Source organism: Pteropus medius, unplaced genomic scaffold, assembly GCF_902729225.1.
Source record: "Pteropus medius unplaced genomic scaffold, Ma_sr-lr_union100, whole genome shotgun sequence".
Classification (NCBI taxonomy): Eukaryota; Metazoa; Chordata; class Mammalia; order Chiroptera; family Pteropodidae; genus Pteropus; species Pteropus medius.
In genome coordinates, this window is record NW_024353517.1 from 5,588,843 (window position 1) to 5,603,039 (window position 14,197).

The window sequence follows — 14,197 nt, forward strand, 5'->3', positions numbered from 1 at the left end:
GGCTTTTGCATAGATTTTAATTAATAGGTTGATGTTTTATAAGTTAGAGTTGATTATACAGGTTTCTTTATTTTTGGTTGTAATTGCTTCTGGGGATGAGAACATTTTTCTTGGGAGAGGTTGGGTGGTTTGACAAAGGATGCAGACCTGCCATGTTCTGGATCAGCAGTCATAAAATACACAGAGGCAGCCAAGGATAACTGACTTCATACCAAGACGCTAGAGTGGGATTTGTCAGTTGTCCCAGATGTCTTTATGGGTCTAGTGGAGAAAACTCCATTGCATTAGGAAATACTCAGGAGTTGCTGAGGACACATGGTACTCTAATCATGTGAAGACGGCTGGTGAACTTCTTAGCTTTGAAGGCTTCAGCTTTTCTACTGCTTAAGATGCAGACTTACTGATGAAGGTTCCTTCGTGAAAATTTACTGATGCTAACTTCTATTGTTTCTGTGGCTTGTGTTTTGAGAGCTTGCACAAGGATGTTGCATCTCTGAAACTTCACTGAGGACAGCTGAGAAAGTGTTCATGCTAACCTGCATCAAACATGGTGACACTGCATCAACTCAGTAATGTGTCACCTTCTGGTTAGGCCACAGATGTGAAGTCTTTTCTCCTTTTACTTGTGAGTGAAGTAGGACTCAAGGCTAAATGTGTTTTGGAGCCTTGACAGTTGACTTTTGTGTGATATATAGTCATTTTCCCTTTCCCTCCAACTAGAGTACCCCCAAATGGGAGGCTACATTATTTCCTTACTGGTTTTAGTGTCAAGATAGAAGGTTAAATTTTTACCTGTTCCATATTAACCATGTGATCTTTGAAGTTTGGTTTCCTTATTGGTAAAATTAGGGTAAAAAGGTCTCATTGGGGTTATAATGAGGATGATTTGAGATAAAATGCTCATACAATATTTTTCACACTATAAAGATTTTGGTGGCATGTGAAAAGAATTTCTTGTAGGGTATCCTATTGTTCTATTCCAGAATCCCATGTTCTATTCTTAATCTGATTTGAGTCCTGTATGAAAATGGGATATATTACTAAAACTTCCCAGAGGTCTTCTACTTCTAAATCAATCTATCCATTATATTAAAATAAATTCTGTTGTCGCAGTCCCGTTGGAAGCTCCATCTCTCTGAACCTAAGGCACAATATAGGCACATACTTTAAAAAGACTTGAGATAAACTTGCATGTCTTTCACTTAAGCAGTATCTCTTGCTTTTTGGTGTTGAAGAGACATTTGATTTTAAATTTTGAGGCTTTGCCTTTTGGAATAAAAGTTCTTTGTGCTGTTGTTAGGGAAATCATGTGAGATAGGCATAGATAAATATTGTGGTATTTTCAAACTAGGGGCACAAAATACCCAGTCCAGAGGTATTCTCTAGCATCGCATGCGTGTAACATCATTCTTTGATCGTATAAACATGGGCTCATAGGAAAAAAATTTACCACTTTGTATATCACCACTGTCCATATCTACAGATAGGACATAATGGAGGAAAATCAAAATAAGTTTAACTGATCTTTGGCTATGAAGTAGATGTTATAATCTTCATTTACATGTGAGAAAATTGACACTCAGGGTTTAAGTAACTTGCCTAAGGCCTTTGGTAAGAGGAAGATAAGTCTGACTGGTTCTAAATCCCACATGTGTGTCCTGCTTCTTCATGTCAGTCAAATAGCTAGTTTTATTTTATTATTCCCTCTTCCACCAAGCCTAGTGGATCAAGTCAATGAGCTGTTTGTGCGTTCCCAACCTAATATTCTAGGAGAGACCACTGGATCAGAGGGTCCAAACTTGTACCCTGCCATGTACTGTACCGTGTAGTCTTAGGCAAGTTACCTGCTTTTTCTAAACTTTAGTTTCTATATCTGTTAAATGAGGACAATAGTACCCATTTCACATGGCATCTGTGAAGTCAGTTGTGAGAAAGATGTTAGTTCCCTTCTCATCTTCCCTATCCCTTTGCGAGCTTCTGTTTCCTTATGAAGTGAGTAGAATAATGTCTTCCTGCTTCTTCACCAGGTTAGTGTGAGGTGAAACAAGATAATGTGAAAATGAAAACAAGATAATGTGAATGTGAAAAATGTTTTGCAAAATAAGAAACTGCTATATAGATATGAGTGTTTATGATTATTTATAAATAAATATACCTTCGTACTTAAAAGTAATTTTTGTCTATTTCATTTACAGACACTAACATTGCAGTTTGCTGAACCTGGTGTCCACTGACCATTCCAAGAGCTATTATCTGAGGTAAGAGGAGATTGTCTTCATATTTATGAAATTCTAATGGGCATCTTAGTCAATAATGTTTAAGGTAGATTTCACTCCCAACAGAAGAAACACAAAGGTATTTTATAAGCACCAAAACCTGAAAAATGGCTAAGAGAGTGAATTGCTCTCTTTTTAATGTCTTCTTAATTTAATTTTTCCTTTCAATTCTTAGCTCTTAGGGTTGAACCAAAAGCACAAAAATATGAGCCACAGGGAAGATTCAGATTTAACCAGTATTTAAGTGTCCATATTATGCCATGTACTAGAATGTTCTTATTGATCGTCTTCTTGTACCCCAGCTAGCATGTGGCAGGAGGGTTTTCTCTCTAGTTTCCTGGTCCTTGAGTGCATTTTCACTATACTGATGTCAGAGTTATCTGACTCTGAAGGGGCCAAACATAACCAGTCTGTTCCATCACTGTCTCTTAGCTGCTCAAAAAAAAAACATCTCAAAAAGACATAATCCAAGGCTACAACCTAAGAATAAGAAAATGAGTTAGAGTTTTTTGAAACTCAGGACCCATAATAATCAGCATTTCACTCTCCTGGGGGATCATTGTGAAAGAGATCAGCCTTTTGGAGAAGAATGCATTCTTCTCCAGTTCAAGAAAATGGAGGCCAGAAAAAAAATTGAAGGAAGCGTGCTAGTTGTAAAATTTGCAAAATGTGAGTTTTCTGTTACAGCTAACCAGCTGATGTCTACACTTCCCAGTTATCTCTGCTATGTAATATGATATCTTTTAGAAGTCTTAGGAAGAAAGAGGTAAAGTAGAAAATACGGTGTTCTCGTAGAATAACTTTGCGGAAGATTTCATATCAACACAAACATAATGCAAACATTTGTTCTGCTGAATATTTTAATAATTCCTTTGGTATGTTATTTCCATGATCTTGAACTTGTAAACATGACTTTAGTTACACAAACCTTTGAAAGAATTGAAGTTCGTTGGAAGTGCCCCATATTTGTAGGAGTTAGAAATTTAGAATTAAATGGAAATTATGGTGTTGCATTAATACGGTTTTCAAAGTTAATATTCCCCATACACACTGAATAAAAACACGTCTTGTGCAAACAAGGTGGGTGATGTATGGACTGCGAAACTCCTCTATAATTAGATCAGACACAGCAGCCACCGGTGGTGTTTAGATTTTATTCTCATGACTACAAAAGAGAAGGTTACAAGAAAATTAGTGGCTAAAAATACAGGAATGGCTCCTGCCTGTCATTTGGTCCCTCTCTAGTTCATAAAATGCCCCTGCAAAAGATACCTTTCTAATGTATTTTATGTATTTTCATGGATAAACATATCAGAAAAGAATGTACTGTAGACATGTAGTTTCACGGTTTTTAATAGCTCTGTTAAGCAGAGATCTAACTTGTTCATTTAGAAACTGCAGTTATTATATTAATTTTTCTCCAAATGCTCATGTTAAATATTAATAGAATAAACTTTGAAAAGTGGTTAACTATGCCCCTGCCCCCTGCCACCGAAACCCATCTTGAACTACAAAGAAGAGTTTAAGCAAGGCTTGAAAATTCATAAAAAATTGCTCTTGAGAAAGAGGGATTTCTTATCTATCTAGATCTATCTATCTATCTATCATCTATCTATCTATCTATCTATCTATCTATCTATCTATCTATCTATCTATCTATCATCTATCAATCATCTATCTAATCTATCATTACCTGTCTGTCTATCTATCATCTATCTATCCTCTATATTTTGGACGTGGGGGCTGGTGGGGAGAGAAGGATAAAAACTTCTCAAATAATATTTGGAAGGTGGAGAGGTAAATATTCTGGGGACATGCTGTAGAATTTAAAATAATCTTATGGTAATAATTGGTATCAGTGGCAGTAATGAAGAAAGAATAACAGTTTAAATAAATAATTAGACTTGACAGTAGATGTGTCAACAGGTACCCACATAATGAGTGTAATCATTGTTTTTCTCTGCTCTCAATGTTGATCCACTGACTGTGGTGTGTTCCCTGACCCATTTCCAAACCAAATCTATTTAAAGCTGCACTTCATGGAATCTGAAATGGTATACCCTGTTTACTATTTAGAGCTGATACCCAATGTTCTTTAATAGGCAGGATCTGTACTTGAACAAGAACAGACTCTGGCCTCCTGTAGACCGTTGATTATTACTGTTTTCTACAGGGTAAGGGTGATTCATTCGTAAGGATGAATAACACCCAATTAATTCTCATGGACTTGTCTCTATGTTTATTAAAATTTGATGGAAGCAGCCTTAGTCTGCCTTAAGTCAAATTAACTAGTAATTGTTTTCCGAGGTGGAGGTAGTAGTTATAAATTAAATTAGTTATAAATTAAATTATTTTCTTAGTTACCTTGATAAGATATCATTATTTTGGGGAGTTAAGCAGTATGTTTTATATTATGGTATGTGAACCAGAAGTTGTGAGAATCTAATTCTAATCTCGGTTCTCTCTCTGTCACCTTAGGCAAATCACTTTCCTTCTCCAGGATCCATTTCGTCATCTAATGACAGATAGAGTAGGACCAGTTGATCATGGCATTACTTCTAGTCAAATCTTCTATTACCTGTGATTTTATTTCTTAGCCAGTCCTTTCTCTCTCCTGCTGCCACCTTTCCAAAATCATGGCGAAGTCCTATGACTCTATGACAGAGCCTACGTAAAAAGTTATTCTTCTTTTTAGCTTTTGATTCTCTTATATACCGGAAGAGCAGTTAGCGATTTGAATTATACATACACTATGATTGGGCATTTATGCATTTGTCATTCCCTACCTTCAGCAACATTTAGTTTCTGGTTAGAAAGGGAAAAAAAAATCTATCTTCTCCCTATATTTCTCTACTCCATTATTTGGGTCTTAATTTTAGAGTATCTGGTGAACTTGTTCACTGTTAACATCAGTGGGTTCCTTTTCTGTTCTGTTGTTTGACTTTTCCAGGTTAAGTCATTGACCTGTAAGGAGAGGTTAGAATGTCAGAACCAGAGGAAACTTTAAGAATCAATCTAGCCAAATTCTCTCATTTCAAAGATGGAGATTTTCGGGGTCAGGGAGGGAATCCAGTTTGTCTAAGGTATGATTAGTTGTAGATCCTGGACTAGAATTCTTTTGACTCCATAGTCCTATCTCTGTTTTAGGAGAGAAATCTTTTTTTCTATCAACTGCCCTTTCTCAACCCAATATTTAAAGGACCATTGTCTTTCAGGTAAAACCAGTGTCAGCACAGGGATGTGAGATGTCCTTAAAACAGAAACAGACTCTAGGCATCTCTATTAATCCAGAGGGGCAGTGGAATAGAGAATTCTGGCAGATTTCTGCTCTGTGTTGACTAGGAGAATGTGGATTCCTCTGCAGTCCTTTCTGTAAGAGATTCCTTGACCCTGACATCGTCACCACTATTTGTTTCACTGTCTCCTGCTCTTTTCTGATCCAACGAATGATAGGAAGCTTAGGATGAGCTCCTCGTTGGCTGTTTACCAAGCATAGTAGGAACATTAATAAAAAGAAGACAGATGAATGATTAATAAGCAAGAGGACAGAAGAGTAATGGCCAACACGATGAAATCTGGTTCCAGGTCTGCAATTCCCAGTTGCTGTGCTACACAAGATTAATAATATCTCTCACTGTTTTAGACCTCTCTGCCTTGTTGTTGTGGGACTGGGTTGGGACTGAGAAGCAGCTGGAACGATCTTTGCCAAACTCATGTTTTCAGGACATTTCCAGGTCCAGAGAAGAGAGTAGTAATTATTAATTAGTTAGAGGATAACTTGGAGGTCACTGTATCTAAAGACTTATTTTGGTCTTCCTAATATTGAGACGCAGAGTGTGGAAGTTTTTTACTAAGTCCAAGGTTCGAATTCTGGCTCTAATTCTTTTGCTATGACTTTGGTGAAGGGATGATCTATCTTTGAACCTCGGTTTCTCTATCTATTAGATGGGAGAAGGAGGAGAGTACAAGGAGAGGGGCAAAGCTTTTCCCAGCCCTGATTTTCATGAGTCTTTGATTTGCCCAGGTCCCATAGCAAGTTTGCAGCCAAAGCTGGTCTTGAATTCGAACCCCGTTTCTCTGGTTTGGAAGGTATTCCGATAAATTCCACTGCCCATTCGTTTTATAAACCATGTTTGCATCTCTCAGCCTTGTTTTATTAAATAACCTTTTTTTCCTCTTGGTTGACAGGTCCTTTTCTGTCAAGAAACTTGCCTAACACTATTGTTCTTCGTTTGTGTGTATGTATGTGTGTATGCGTGTGTGTTCAGTAGTAGGGGAGTGAATTATAAGATATTTGGAAGCTCATATTTGAATCTATTAAATAGAAAATATTCATGTGCATAGAATAGTGTCTGTAATTTTGAGAGTTTTGTAGGCCTTCTGAAGAACATACGAATGTTCTAAGTTAAGCAGAAGAAGATTTTTAATGTAGGAAGTCGAAGGTGGCATTTGGGTAACATACATTTCCTGTCGTTCTGGGATTTTTTCCCCACAGTTCACCTATATGTTCTACTCTGGGTGTCACCATATTTATGAGCATGATTCTGGACTTTTATATGTCTCAAACTGTTGAGATTTAATATTGAGACTTCTATTCTGATTGCTTTATTTGTTCATTCATCCACTCAATCAAATTACTTCTAATGTAGAATCTGTTAAATGCTAGCCATTTTAATACAATATTTCATTCAATCTCATAAAATAGAAAACTATTTTTTCCCATTTTTAATATGCAGCAATTGAGATCAGAAAGGTTGAGTAGTTTGCTCAAAGTCATAAAGCTCATAAGTAGCACAGTCTGTATATAAATCTAGATCTGCTCCAAAATAGGTGAGTACCTTGAGATAATACTGAATATGAATAGGAACAATGAAACAATTCTATAAGCCTTAGAAATCAATTATATTATAATTAATTAACTAATTAATTAAATGCTTATCTGACACCTTAAAGCAGAATAAGAAATGTTGGATGATCGTGCAAAATGCATTATAAATAACCAATGTTTTTTCTTTCTTTAAAAAAACTTCTATCAGGTTAGTAGCCTCAATTTCTTTATTTTTGTAAGTGAGATGAGGAGGAGACAAAGAGTGATTAGGATCATAGTACCCTGCTCATATTGTGAGTTATCAACTGAATTGGAATTTCAATGCTTTGGGGAACCCATTTGTTGTTTTCTCCCTGTTTTATTGAGCATGGGATTTTTAATAGAGATTGACTTCTGACCATGCATAGATCAGCACAAATGCAGATGTGAGCAGCTAGAATTTGGACTGTGCCAAGACGTAATGACTGCCATATGTGTGAAGCTAATGCTCAGTGCTTAGTGACTCGCTGTGAGTAGACTTGGGAGCCATGAGAGTGAAAGCTGGTGTCAGAGATGGAAGAGCTCTCAGAGATTGTCAGGGGCAACACCTTCACCTTACAGGTAGGAAGACTGTGGTGAAACAAGAACCAGATGTCGTACCAGCACTCCACAGTAATATCTACTCTGATTTTCTATCTTCCATTGGCTTATACTCACACTGACAGGCAGATTGGCCTGAATTGGGAAAATGTCTTATTAGCTGCGTGACCTTGGATGCATTACTTGATTTCTTTGAGCCTTGGTTTTGTTGTCTGTAAAATGGAAATCGTACTTGACTGACAAAACTGTTGTGATAAGTGATATGTCTTTGTGCTGTTCAGTGAATGCACAGAAACGTTGTTGATATAATTAATAACCCTTATCATAGCCCAGTGAAACAGGCACAGTTGTTCTGTTTTTACAGATTCTATTTCCTAACTTCATCTTGATAGTTTTTGGGTCTTTGCTTCTCAAAGTTTAGTCTGAAGACCAGGAATATCAACATCTTCTGGGAGCTTGTTAGAAATGCAGACCTCAGGCCACACTTTAGACCTCCTGAATCAGAATCTGCATTTTAACAAGATCCCCAGGTAGTTTGTATACTCATTAGAGTTTGAAAAGCATTGTTTTAGGCCTGAGAACAATTTCAAGGCTATAGGCCGTGGCTTGCTGACAATGACTGGCACACTGCCAGCATTCTGGGCATGCCTTACCCATGCCTTGAGATAGCAGGAGGAAACTCTGTGAAGTTGCTCCCTGGGAATAATAGAAGGCTGGGTTGAAGGCATCCAGCAGGCTTTATCTTTTTCAACGCCCTGCATTTCCTCAGAAGTGCTATTCACCAGGGGTCAAATTGGGATTGGGTCACAAGTCTTTTTGCTCCAGAGTCCATGTTCTTTTCATTAAACCATGATGTCTCAGTCAAGAGGAATGCTGGGCTGCGTGTATGATAACTCTTCATTCCCCATAGTGTGAATATTTTCACACTGGCTGTTCTACTCTATTACTCAATTCCTAGAGGGAAAGAATTAAAAAAAAAAAAAAGAAAAAAATTAAAAGCTCGAGTTGAAAGCCAGGATCCTGCAGCTTAATCAGTTATTTTCGTTTTTTAATGAGGGTGACTATTGTGAAATAAGTAATTATTAATTACTGAAAACTAATGAAATATTTTAGTTTCCTTGCTAAAAAAGCATATGGAAGCTAAAAGAAAACATATGGGTGTTTTTCGGGAAGCATATTGGTGAATGGACAAATTACAGTGGTGCCAATACGCGTTTGCTGTCTGGCTGGGGCCATCACTGCGTGTGCTGGCATTTGAATCCTCGTGTGTTTAAAGGGAATTTTTAAAATTCCCATCTGATGTGTTCCTTGGGTTGCCTCTGGAGTTACACAGCTTTGCCTCATAAATCTTTCTGCCACGCTTTCACTCCATCATTACTAGTTGAGTGTCACTTAGTATAAAACCTTTGCTATAAGTGCCTGCCGTGCTCTTCTTTCCAGGTGTCCCTCATCCTCTGCAGTAGACTGAATGGGCCTGCCCAGCTGATAGCTGTGTTGAGACTCCACCCACTTGAGTTTACCACAGTGGAAAAAGCAGTATCTTTTTAGACTGCAGAATTTGATCTCGTTGTTCCAATGGGCCAGCCATTGACTGTCTACACTGCAGATTTCTTCCTTGTAAAATTGGAATGATAATACCAGTGCTCCTTAGCTCATAGGCAATGCAGTTTATCTGATTTGTAGTCCATGCCCTTTGGTCCTCGTCTCTTTTCCTTTATGTCCCTTCTCTCTTGCTACATATTTAGTGGGTCTGGTAAATAGCTTGATGGATTTGGAGGTAGTCAAAACTATTTTGGTTGCTATAGGGATTACATACACCTAGGCTTATGATGATCGGAGGCAGCATGATGTTTAAGAAGGTACGTGGCTGAGGGTAAAAAAAAAATGATGTTCCAGACCAACCTGACTTAATAAGCATTTACTTAGCACCTACCAAGCAAAGTGGCTTGCTAAGAAATTGAAGGAGGGAGCTGGCAGGTCTGTGAGGTGACTTTGATTCAGGTCCAGCCAAGACTCAGTATGATATGTGAGCTCAGTAATTATATTTTCTCAGTAAGAGAATTTGGGGGACTCTACCTAGAAGTTTATTATAGAACCAGGCACTGGAGTTGGCTTTGGAAGCTGATTAAATGGACTTCGATGAGATATTACAGGGACTTGAGGATAAATCACTAGCAGGCAACAATTAGCTTGAGGCAAGACCCAGAAGCAGGTGAATACCAGCCATGTCCAGAGAACCGGGCATAGATGACAGAAATGTGTAGTTGAGAGAAATCGCTTATTTTCTTGTGGGCCTCAGTCCTCTGACCTGCAAAATGTGAATGTCAGACAATTTGGTTCTCAAGAAGCTTCAAGAACTACAACTGGAATTCTATAAGATCTATTCCACAGCCAGATAAACGATTTAGCTAAACCCTGGCAGCTGATAGTGGCAATGGAGCAGGGCCTAGAAGCCAGTGTCCTGTTCCCTATTTCAGTACTCTTTCTATTCTCCCACATAACATTATGATGATGGGCGGCTGGGTGACCATTGTTATTACAGCTTTTAATGTATGAAACACAGAATTTTAAAATGATGTAAGACATAAAATCATCTTAGCTCCCGATGCTCTTCCACTGGAGAGGGCCAGCTCTGATAATACGCCACCTTCCTCCGTTTTGCCTGTGTGGGCCCCGCTTTCCTGCTTGTAGGACCAGCATGTATCCCGCCTCCCAGGGATACCTTTTCTCTCCACCCCTTGGCTCTGAAGTGTAGTCTTAGCATTGGATTTTGTTTTATAAATAAATCTTATTATTTTATATTGCCATCTCTCCATATTTGCTTTAACCCTCCCTCCGCCTGCCTCCTGCACACACATATTATAAGGGCTCTGAATCTAAGGACTCTTCTCTGCTTTTTGGAATTTTCTTTAGCTGCTGGCACAGTGCTCTAGACATTATGCTCAATAAAGAAGTACACGAGTGTTTTCTTCAACAGTTTTTCCCTCTGTTTGTTTTTAAGATGGATGTGAGATTTACAAGCTGAATTTCAGAGCAAGAAAGGAACTTAAAAACTAACTGTCTAGTTAACTCTTCTCCCAGAGAAGAAATGACTGACTCTACTTTTCTTGCCCAGTTAGCAGTAGGTCTGAGAATGGTGCCCCTTCTGACCAAGCTGTGGGGGGAAGGTAGGAGCCTGAGCTCCTGTTCGCCACTCATGTGGCCTTGGCTGGCCTGGGTTCTTCCTTTCTACGAAGACCATTGGGAGATAAGCGTGGTGCACGTGGTGCTGCTGCTGTATGAAATAGATGGAAACAAGCAGACGATTATTGGATGTCTACTATGTGACAGGGGCTTTCACATAGATTAGCTTGGTCAATCATCATAAGCTAGAATTCCCATTCCTATATGAGGGAGCCAGGTTGTAAATGGGACATTTAGCAAAAGCTCTTCCTTATATAATCTCTGAAGAGCTTACATTAGTGGGTAGGTGCTTGCCTCCTGGAATGTGGGCATAAGACTCTGCAGAGTACATACGTGACGATTCTGAGAGTGACTGATTGTGAAGACAAGTGAAAGCAAACAGGTTGTGATCAAACTGGAGGTGGGAGTCTGTGTGTTGGCCCGAGTATAAGAGAGCACTCGGCTCCCTTACTCTCTCCACACATCCAGCTCTGCGTCTTTAGAGAGCTGGGATTTGAGTGTCTCACACTTGAGTGTTTGTAGTATTGGCTTGTATTTGCTTTTATTGCATCTTACTCCCTCCTCCCCCTAGTCTCCACTACTGAGTATATTTTTCTCCCTCCTGTTCATCTTCTCCCCCTCCCTTTTTCTCCTGAGTTAACCCTGGGTGGCCTAAAGTCCCGAAGGCTTTCCGATGGCAGAGTCCTCTGTACTGGACTGTGAAAATGCTGGCAGAGAAGACGATACACAAATCTGTTAAATACGCAGTAAAAATAGCTTATAATCTATGAAACTCAGTATTAAGCAAGTTGATATTAACAAGGTTTGAGTGCTGTTCTGAAATGTGGCAGCTGCACACGCATATTGGCTGCTTTTCCTCCCTACCTCTGGCAGCTTGCGAGCTGTGTTGCCATGACACTCCTTGGGCTCTGTTTAGATCAGCTATTTTCTGAAGGAGTCCCTGACCTTCCCCACAATAGAAACTGTCGATGTGGTCATGTCAATGCATCTTCAGGAGCAAGTGTGACTGGTGAGCCCCCAGTTGTCACGAGGAAACTGTTGGAAACTGTAGGTCAGGACACATACATTGAACATTTAAGATCAAGAGGGGCTTTTAAATATCCTCTAATCTTGTTTGGTGAGTGAGGATACTGAGGCTCATTGAGTGGAAGTGACTTGCTCAAGGTTACGGAGTGAAGTAGGGTTAAGGCTGGTAGAGGAACTCAGGTCTCCTGGTACACAGTCCTCTACTGTTCCAGTTGTACCACACTCACCCCTGCCTGAGGGCTCTTTTCAGTCCAGAAGACTGTGGATTGAGGTGAGCCAGGCCTGGGGACATTGCTGTCCCTAGGGATGAGCAGAGGAGGTAAAGAGAGATAGAGGAGTGGAAGAGAGGGAAAGGAGTGGAATGCAGAGTAAGGAATGAGGAAATGAGGGTGAGTTATAGATAGTGTGGGGGTGATAGATTCCCAGAGTAAATGCCCAAGGTGTCAGTCAGCTGTGCCCATGTGCAGAGATTCTTTCCTATCGGATTCCACAGATGGGTTCTCTGAGAAGTAGATGCTTAAAGGGGCAGGAGAAAAATAATGTCATGTTCTCTATTGCCCTGAACCCTTTCCTGACATCACGTAAGACCTGTCATTAAACTACCATACGAGCCATTGTCAGCACCAACTTTTTTTTTTCTTTTTTTGTACTTTATAGTGTTAGTGTTCTTCAGGTAGTTCATATGTGAAATGCTGTCTCTTCCACAAGGTTACAGGGTCCTAGGACAAAAATTGTGACATAGATGGATCTTCCTCCCTTCCTTTCTCCTCTCTCCTTCCCTCCCCATCGCCTTTCAATTATGGCACCTGGCATAAATCTAAATCACAGATGATGAGCACTGAGTACATTTTTGTTAGTTGAACTGAGTTGAATTCAGGTGACCTCTTAAAATTTTTATTAATTGACAGTAAAAGTTGGCAAATTATGATTTGGGGGAACAACGTTCTCGCCAGTTTGGATTCTATAAGATTTCTTGTACATTCATCGTTAATTTTCATAAAACCCAGTATGCTATCCAGTATTATCCTCATTTTACAACGAAGAAACAAAAGTCAAGTGAGCTGCTTAAATTCATTTCGAGTAATAAATAGTGGAGATTGATTTGCATCTGGGTCTTCTATCTTCAAATATTGTCAGATTACTTCTATTTTTCTTCGCTACTTATGCAAGGGGCACTGTTCCGTAGACAGAGATTCAGCCTTCTATTGAGGAGGATAAGGATATAACCTACCCCCTTAAAACTTTGGAAAAATAATTATGAGGACTCAGGTTCAAACAGTGACTTATTATAATGCTTTGGACAACACTTTAACTGATTTTTTTTTTTTTCATTAAGCCACGGGAAAAACAGTGCAATATTCTTTAATTTGCTTTGTTTAAAATAAACTTCGAAAGTGTATAAGACTCTTTTAACTTTTAATAAGTTTGGATGCATCCAGTATACGGGGAAAAAGGGCTTTTACCGTAAATGAATAACAAAATCAGACCACTTTTTTTATGGTTACAAAAGAAGGATGTGAGAATTTTTGAATGTTACAGCTAAAGTCTACATTTTAGTTGATATTGATGTTTTGTAGGTTTTTCTCAATATTTGCTATATTCATTACATGATATCTATTATGCTTTCCTAACTTTTATATGATTTGGATGAGTTTGATAACATTTCTGCATCCTTTCTGAAAAAAACATAAATGTGGAACAGTTTTTTTTTTTTTAAACTTATGTGCTCAGGAAGAATATCGCTGCCTAATTTAAATTTTAGTACACAGTGAAAGCTTATTTGTAGTGAGTATAATATCTTGATATATATATAGATCTTGCATTTCCTTTTTGTATCTAACTTTCCAGGTGTTTAAGGAGGAGGAGGGTGAGCTGAATAATAATGATATAATGCCCAGAGAGGAAACACATAAGACAAATATGCTTGTGGGTCTAAGAGAGAGAGAGAGAGATATTAGCTTTTAGGCTTTTTATAAAGCTGTATTTTGAAAGTACATAAGAACTTTGAAATTACCAAAGGAAAAATTGAAATAGAAACTTGGATGTTCATAGAATGGATATTTTATCTTTTGTTTTAGAGTTATAGATAAAATGAAAAGTTAGAAAATGTTGTTTGGTATTAGACAGGAATCAAACATATTTTCTCCGGGAAGAAAGTTTGTCTTGGGAATCTGAGTGTTCTTGCAAGCTTTCCAAATTTCTTCAGTCCCCATTGAAGTCCATACTTTGTTTAATTCAGTCGAATAATTTTACTCTGAACAATAGCTTAGAGAACACGCTATTTACTATAAGAAATGCACATACA

General features: G+C 38.5%; 1 protein-coding gene across 25 annotated transcripts in view; it reads left to right on the plus strand.

Annotated features, from left to right (window-relative positions):
- LPP (LIM domain containing preferred translocation partner in lipoma) overlaps positions 1–14,197 on the plus strand; it is a 605,586-nt gene that overhangs the window by 156,576 nt on the left and 434,813 nt on the right. For all 25 annotated transcript variants that reach the window (XM_039850683.1, XM_039850695.1, XM_039850680.1 and 22 more), the window contains one exon: positions 2,196–2,258. The gene's annotated coding sequence lies outside the window, so the exon portion shown is untranslated. The remainder of the gene's footprint in view (positions 1–2,195; positions 2,259–14,197) is intronic.